This window comes from Panicum virgatum, chromosome 1K (genome assembly GCF_016808335.1).
Source record: "Panicum virgatum strain AP13 chromosome 1K, P.virgatum_v5, whole genome shotgun sequence".
In the NCBI taxonomy this organism is placed as follows: Eukaryota; Viridiplantae; Streptophyta; class Magnoliopsida; order Poales; family Poaceae; genus Panicum; species Panicum virgatum.
Genome location: NC_053136.1, coordinates 17,050,927 through 17,058,999, shown reverse-complemented (window position 1 = coordinate 17,058,999; position 8,073 = coordinate 17,050,927). Strand labels below are relative to the sequence as shown.

Sequence of the window (8,073 nt, the reverse complement as noted above, 5' to 3'; positions counted from 1 at the left end):
AAATCACGATACGATAATTACTACCCACCAGCCGATTTTGTGTTTAATGCCTATTTTGTAGCCAGTGCTCTAAATAATATTTAGCACAGGAGCACCGGCCAGCATTAAATCCCACAACCGTAAAACATCCAATCTATTGACTACAACTTTATTTTGCAAGCCCGCAACAATTAAAACACAAATTTAATAAAAAAATAGACATTACTGCCACATTTATTATGGTCATGTCGCCCCATAATTAGTGGCAATTAGTCAACAACTATTATTTGTTTGCCTTAATACTCTCCTCCCGATCAAATTGCTGAGCAACAATACATCGATTAGAGTGGAAAACGTATAAACTTCAGCAGAACTGTAATATTCATCAATGCAATTAGAAAAACTACGCCCAGTAAGACTTTGGACTACATTTTACGGTCCAGGTATACATGTCACTTGTTTTAATTGTAGTAACCATGAAAGGAAGCTTGCAAAAGAAAAGGTTGTTGGTCCAACCGGACCACAAAATAAGGACACAAAATAAGGAGATAATGCGTGCACTAAATTGGCTAAAACCAATTAAATGCCTGGCTAAGTCATGACTTCACGTACGGGTGGACTAATTAATTGTTGACGGGGTTTAATTGTCTGGAATCCCTTTATATGCAAATTCGATCAGGATCCCTCATTCTGCGGAGACCACCCATTATCGTCATCAACCATCGACAGCCCCATCCCTGTAGCATGCATTATTAGAGATATAGTCTTGTAACCTTTCCTTGTATGACACGGCTATGATCGTGTAGATAATCTTGGTTGTTAGTGCACGTGCGATATCTTGAGTATCCGATAGGTTTGTTAGAGATAACTCAAGAATATCTAACCTTGCGCAACAACTTGTAATCTCTTGATGTAATCTTGTTGAGCATTGACTCTATATAAACACGAAGCCGTGGTGAGCCAAGATAGGCAACCACGTTCCCATATTCTTTACATGGTAATCAGAGCCACCTCTTCCCAAATACATCTACTATCACCTTTCCCTGACCATGGCGTCAACATCATCTGCGGCGCCCCTTCCCCTTGGTCCTCCTGTCACCGAGAAGCTTACTTGTGACAACTTTGTGCTTTGGAAAGCACAGTTCCTCCCTGCCATCCGTGGTGCCCAACTCATGGGTATCCTGGACGGCACTACGCCCGCTCCTCCGAAGATCGTCGAGATCGAGAAGGATGGCAAGAAACAGATCGTGGCCAATCCGGCACACGACGTCTGGCTGGCAAAGGACCAGCAACTCCTTGGCCATCTGCTGAATTCCCTCACCAAAGAAGTGTTGGGGCAGGTCGCCACCCTCACCACCGCGGCGCAGGCCTGGACAGCGCTCGAGACAATGTTCTCGGCACGCTCACGGTCGCGGATCACGAATCTGCGACTTCAACTCGCCAACCTCAAGAAGGGATCCACCTCGATGGCCAACTACCTCGACAAGATGAAGACCATCGGAGATGAGATCGTCGCGACTGGTAAAGTCATTGATGAAGATGAGATGGTTGGTTACATCTTGAATGGTCTAGATTTCGATTATAACCCTGTCGTATCCTCCATTCTTGGCCGTACTGATCCCATCACCATGAGTGATTTATATGCTCAATTGCTGTCCTATGAGACTCGTCTTGAGATGTTCAGAGAGGACGGTGGACATTATCAGTCCTCTGTCAACGCTGCATCTCGAGGCCGTGGCGGTCGTGGACGCAATTCACGTGGTCGAGGACAAGGTGGTCGCTCCGGTGGTGGCCGGGGCAATGGAGGCATGCCCAAACAGCAACAGCAGGGCAACCGCACCACCAAAGTCCAATGTCAGATCTGCAAAAAGTCCAACCATGAAGCTCTGGAGTGTTGGTACCGCTTCGATGAAGATTACCAACCATCAACTAAGGTCGCAGGTGCAGCGACTACAAGCTATGGAGTCGACACCAACTGGTACATGGACAGCGGCGCATCTGACAACATCACAAGCTCGTTGGAAAATCTGTCTGTCCGTGACAAATATAGTGGTGGAGATCAAGTTCATGCAGCAAATGGCACAGGTATGAAAATCAGTAATATTGGTCATACGGTTTTACATACCCCTAGTGCTAAATTGCATCTCAAAAATATTCTCCATGTTCCTAGCGCTCACAAAAATCTCGTTTCCGTTCATCGTCTTACCTCTGATAACAATGCCTTTCTTGAGTTTCATCCAAATTATTTTTTCATCAAGGATCAGGCCACGAAGAAAATTCTTCATCGAGGAAGATGTAAAGGGGGACTTTATCCTCTTGAGCACCAGCAGCATGGAGTCGTTGGAGTCAAACAAGTTTATGGAGTCAATAAACCATCTACAAATAGATGGCATAGTCGTCTAGGGCATCCTGCTTTTCCCATTGTCGAGCGTGTTCTTAAAAACAATAATCTTTCTTTCTCTAGTGATAATGCAGTTGAGTCGGTTTGTGATTCATGTCAAAAAGCCAAAAGTCATCAACTACCTTATGGCACATCAAGTAGTACTTCTACTTTTCCTCTTGAGCTAGTCTTCTCTGATGTTTGGGGACCAGCTCCTACTTCGGTTGGGCGTTATTCCTACTATGTGAGTTTCATTGATGATTTTAGCAAGTATACATGGATCTACCTTCTCAAGAAAAAATCTGATGTTTTTCAGGTTTTTCATGATTTTCAAAACCTCGTCGAAAGAAAATTTAGTAGAAAGATCATCTCCATACAAAGTGACTGGGGCGGTGAGTATGAGAGGCTCAATTCCTTCTTCCAAAAAATAGGGATATCACACCGAGTGTCTTGCCCTCATGCCCATCAACAAAATGGCGCTGCAGAGAGAAAACATCGCCATATAGTAGAAGTAGGTCTTGCTCTCCTTGCAAATGCTTCCATGCCCCTTAAATTCTGGGATGAAGCTGTTCTCACAGCCACCTATTTAATTAATATTCTTCCTAGTAAAGTTATAGACTTCGATACTCCCTTTGAACGCATCGTCAAGGAGAAACCAGACTATACGTCTCTCAGGATTTTTGGCTGTGCATGCTGGCCCAATTTACGACCATATAACACCAAGAAACTTGCCTTTCGATCTATTCGTTGTGTCTTCCTTGGATATAGTGCTCGGCACAAAGGCTTCAAATGTCTTGAGCCATCCTCTGGAAGGGTCTATATCTCTAGAGATGTCATCTTTGATGAAGCTGTTTTCCCTTTCTCTGAACTTCATGAGAATGCCGGCGCACGTCTTCGCAAAGAAATTCTTCTCCTTCCAGATCATCTTCTTCCTAGGGGTATGGATCGTACTGACCTTATTACTGCTAACACACATGTGCCTAGTTGTGATGATAAAATGCAGGGACAATCGGGTGAAAATCTAGAAGAAAACGGTGCAATTTTTGCACCAAATCATGGTGTACAAGCGGCACAGGATAACAGGAGCTCTGGCACGGATTTTGGAGCTGATTCGCCCGCATCTTCCAGCACCAGATCCCAGGAGGATTCACCAGCAACGTCATCTGGTCCGCCGTCCAGCGAAGCGTCGCCGCGTGGGGGGGCAAACGTGCCTGCCTCCGACAGTGCCCTCGACAGCGCTGTCTCCGAAGCTGATACGGCGGCGGCATCTGGATCCTCTACGTCGCATGAGTCTACACCATCTTCTGTGGCTGGCTCGCCTTCAGCTTCCTCTGCTGTTGAAGAATCTCCTTCGTCCCTGCGTCCAAGAACACGGTTCCAAAGAGGCATTATCAAGCCTAAGAAGTACACTGATGGCACGATCAGGTATGGTCTTTTGTGTTCTACAGGAGAACCTCAAAATTTGCAAGAAGCTCTAGATGATCCGAAATGGAGAAAAGCCATGGAGGAGGAATATAATGCTCTTCTCAAAAATAATACATGGCACCTTGTTTCGGTCAAGAAAGGCACTAATCTGATTGATTGCAAGTGGGTCTATAAAGTTAAAAGGAAGGCAGATGGAACCATTGACAGATACAAGGCCAGACTAGTAGCAAAAGGATTCAAACAAAGGTATGGAATTGATTATGAGGATACCTTTAGTCCTGTTGTTAAGATTGCTATGGTTAGATTGGTTCTGTCTATAGCTGTCGCTAAAGGATGGTGTCTACGACAATTAGATGTACAGAATGCGTTTCTTCATGGTATTCTGGAAGAGGAGGTTTATATGAAACAACCACCTGGTTTTGAGAGCAATGATGCACCCTTCCTAGTGTGTAAATTGGACAAAGCTATTTATGGGCTTAAACAGGCGCCTAGAGCGTGGTACTCAAGATTGAGCATGAAACTGATTGAGTTAGGTTTTAAATCTTCCAAGTCGGATACTTCATTATTTATATATCAAAAGGGTAAAACAACAATGTTCATGTTGATTTATGTTGATGATATAATTGTCACTAGCTCGTCCCAGGAAGCTGTGGTGGCTTTACTCAAGGATCTCAAGAAAGATTTTGCTCTTAAGGACTTGGGTGATTTACACTACTTCTTGGGCATTGAAGTCAGAAGGGACAAAGAAGGCCTTGTGTTATCTCAAGAAAAGTATGCTAAGGACATACTTTCTCGTGTAGGCATGACAAAGTGTAAAGCCACGGTAACTCCATTGTCTAGTACTGAGAAACTCTCAAGGACAGAGGGAGAAGCGCTTGGACTTGAGGACAGTACAAAGTATAGGAGTATTGTAGGTGCTTTGCAATATCTAACTTTGACACGACCAGATCTTGCCTATTCGGTGAATAAAGTCTGTCAATTCCTTCATGAGCCAACGACAATTCATTGGACGTCAGTTAAAAGGATCCTGAGATATATACAGTTGACAAGTGGACTTGGGTTAAGAATTGGCAAAACCAGCTCTACACTTTTAAGTGCTTTTTCGGATGCTGATTGGGCCGGTGATGTTGATGATAGACGCTCTACAGGAGGATTTGCAATATTTTTTGGGTCTAATCTTATCTCTTGGAGTGCTCGGAAACAACCAACAGTGTCTAGATCAAGTACAGAGGCAGAATACAAATCTATGGCCAATGCTACAGCTGAATTAGTCTGGGTTCAATCACTTTTGGGAGAACTCGGAGTATCTGTTGCTCAGGTTCCTTGTTTATGGTGTGACAATCTTGGTGCAACGTATCTTGCAGCCAATCCTGTGTTTCATGCTAGAGCAAAACACATAGAGATTGATTTCCATTTTGTCTGAGAACGAGTTGCAAATGGACAGTTACAGATTCGGTTTGTATCATCCAAAGATCAGCTAGCAGATGGCTTCACCAAAGCTTTGCCTACCAAACAGTTTGAAGATTTCAAGCGCAATCTAAATCTTGAGTATCACCACAGTTTAGATTGAGGGAGGGTATTAGAGATATAGTCTTGTAACCTTTCCTTGTATGACACGGCTATGATCGTGTAGATAATCTTGGTTGTTAGTGCACGTGCGATATCTTGAGTATCCGATAGGTTTGTTAGAGATAACTCAAGAATATCTAACCTTGCGCAACAACTTGTAATCTCTTGATGTAATCTTGTTGAGCATTGACTCTATATAAACACGAAGCCGTGGTGAGCCAAGATAGGCAACCACGTTCCCATATTCTTTACATGCATCTCGCCGTCTTCGCCGCGCTTGAGGAGCTTGACCTCCGCACCAACATACTCCACGGTGCCGTCCCGGAGAACCTCGACGATGGCTCTTTTCGGTCCGGCACCGCATGTCGCCTTGCGGGACCATGCCCGGTGCATGGTGATGGCCGGCCTTTAGCCATCGTGCTCTCGGCCCTATGCCCCTAGCGGCATGTGCTGAGCGTGGAGTACAGTGATCAGGTTCCCAGTTGAAGATGGGAAGCGGTGATGGAGAGGGGCTTTCCGGTGGTGGAGTCTTCCGATTGTGCCTCAACAATGACAAAATCATTTGGTTCCCATTGGAAGATGGAGCTGCAAAAGGAAGAGGTGCTTTCGGTTCTAGTACGATCCCGGAGTGTGCATCTACGACTGAAAGCAATTAGATAGGCTTTGTTCTTTTATTTTTAACATCACTGCTTGCCATATTAGTTTTTATTCGTGCTAAGATCAATTAAGTACGAAGAACATGATTTGGCTTTCGTAGAGGACTCAAGACTTATGCAGTTGTGTACTTGTGCGCGGATTCAGATTTTACCATATTGGGTTTGATTTTTTTCACTTATTAATATTCCGAACAATCAATTATTACTCCATGTTATGCTTCTAAGTCTTCTATCTACGGTTCTAAGATATTTACTCCTTATACACACAATTTTTACTCCATCTTATTATGGTTATTTTGAACACGACAAATAGAATTTCCAAATGATCAAGAAGTAATATTTCAAATGATAATTACTCAACTTGCCAATAAAATTTACTCCTTTGTGTGCACTATGTTTACCACATTCGTGCACTATGTTTACTCCTTTGTGTGCACTGTGAAATATTACTCCAAACTGTACTCATATAAAATGGGAAAATACGATATCTAGTATGGCAAAATATTACTTCTTGTTTGGTGGTGTAATCAGTAATTTTGAAGTTTAAAAAGATTATTATGGTCAAGTCCTTATTAAAATAGTACTCTAAGTTTTAAAAATTACTTAAAATCATTGTAGAATTGCAAAAATAAATTTAAAATAAAGAAATGAATATTACTTACCCCAAAAAATTACTTATTGGGGATTGGTGAGAATTGAATATTACTCACAAAGAATAAAGAAAATGCTTCCAAGGAATAATTGGCCAAATACACAAGGAATAAAATTTTAGAGACTTGAGGAGTAACCTTGTATAACAACAAATAATTTTCATAATTCTATTGACATTCACAAACATCTACGACTAAGCATTTCAAGTTTCTATGACTAATTACTCCTTTCTGTGTAGTCTATAAAATATATTGAGTCAAATTACTTTGTGTTATGCATAATTACTCCTTGTTTGTATGGTAATTACGCTCGGGCGTATCCCACTATGAAAGTGTAAAAATTTGAATCGATCAGATGCAAATAAATTTCAGATATCAATGCATAAGAATCCACCAAAATGGATAGCAACTCAACTAATGCACCCATAAATTCCTCCCTGAAATCTTTCTCGCGTGTGTTGTCTTTCATGAAAGTAACAACCACCCTAGAATCTCTCTCTTTAAAATTTTGAAGTTAATCGCAACAAAATAAACTTCCATGCTTGCCCTATGCACCGCATGCTAAAGAGATCCACCTGCCTTCCATTCAAAGTTGGTTGAAATAAACAACCACAATGCAAAAATATGTGAAGGAGACAATTTTTACAGACACTACATTATAGATTTTTACGGCTGCGGAGGCATCAAAATTTGTCCAGACTGTAAAACGTAGATGAGTGGATAGATATGAACTCGTGAAATTCATATATACGTAACACATGTTCGGATTGTAAACGCAATTGGATTCGTGGGGTTTTTAATTCCAACAATTGCAACCACCATTAATTGGGCCAGAATCATATTCACGGGAGCCATTCAAGCCACCCCACACCACGCCCTGGAATTAAAAAGAGCAAATTGGAGCTGATTGGCCAACAGGGCATTTAATGAGATCCTTTACGCAACCGGCAAAGTGTTTTTTACTCCCTGCAAACGCAACAGAGTAATTTTGAATCGCCGGAGCTCAGGTGGAGCAGCCGCCGTGCGCGCTGAATCTTGTCGATGCTTCATCCATAACGCCTTGCCAGGAGCACCCAATATCATTCATCTACTGCTGCGTTTAGAATCTTCGGAAAACCCACTTTTTACTCCCACACAAACTATTTTATAGTTGAGCCAGACACGGATAAGGGCAGCCTTGATTACACAAATGTATGGAACACAATCTTTTCTTGATGTCGCAACCCACGTAACTGTAAGCTCGCTTTTTACTTTCATAGATTACAATTTATACTCCATCAGACATTTTCAGCAAAAGCAACTCACTATGCCGCGCTGATGACGCCTCTGTCTTACCGGTCAACCAATGCAAAAATAACATGCAGGACATTCAAGCTATATTAAATATCCTAGGCGTGTCAAAACATGACATTAT

The 8,073-nt window shown here is 42.3% G+C and overlaps 1 non-coding gene across 1 annotated transcript; it reads left to right on the top strand.

The window, feature by feature from the left end:
* The first annotated feature begins 1,505 nt into the window (after window positions 1-1,505).
* LOC120658230 lies at window positions 1,506-1,644 on the top strand. Its single transcript, XR_005668557.1, has one exon. It is a non-coding gene; the product is annotated as a small nucleolar RNA Z247 (small nucleolar RNA).
* Window positions 1,645-8,073: the final 6,429 nt, after the last annotated feature.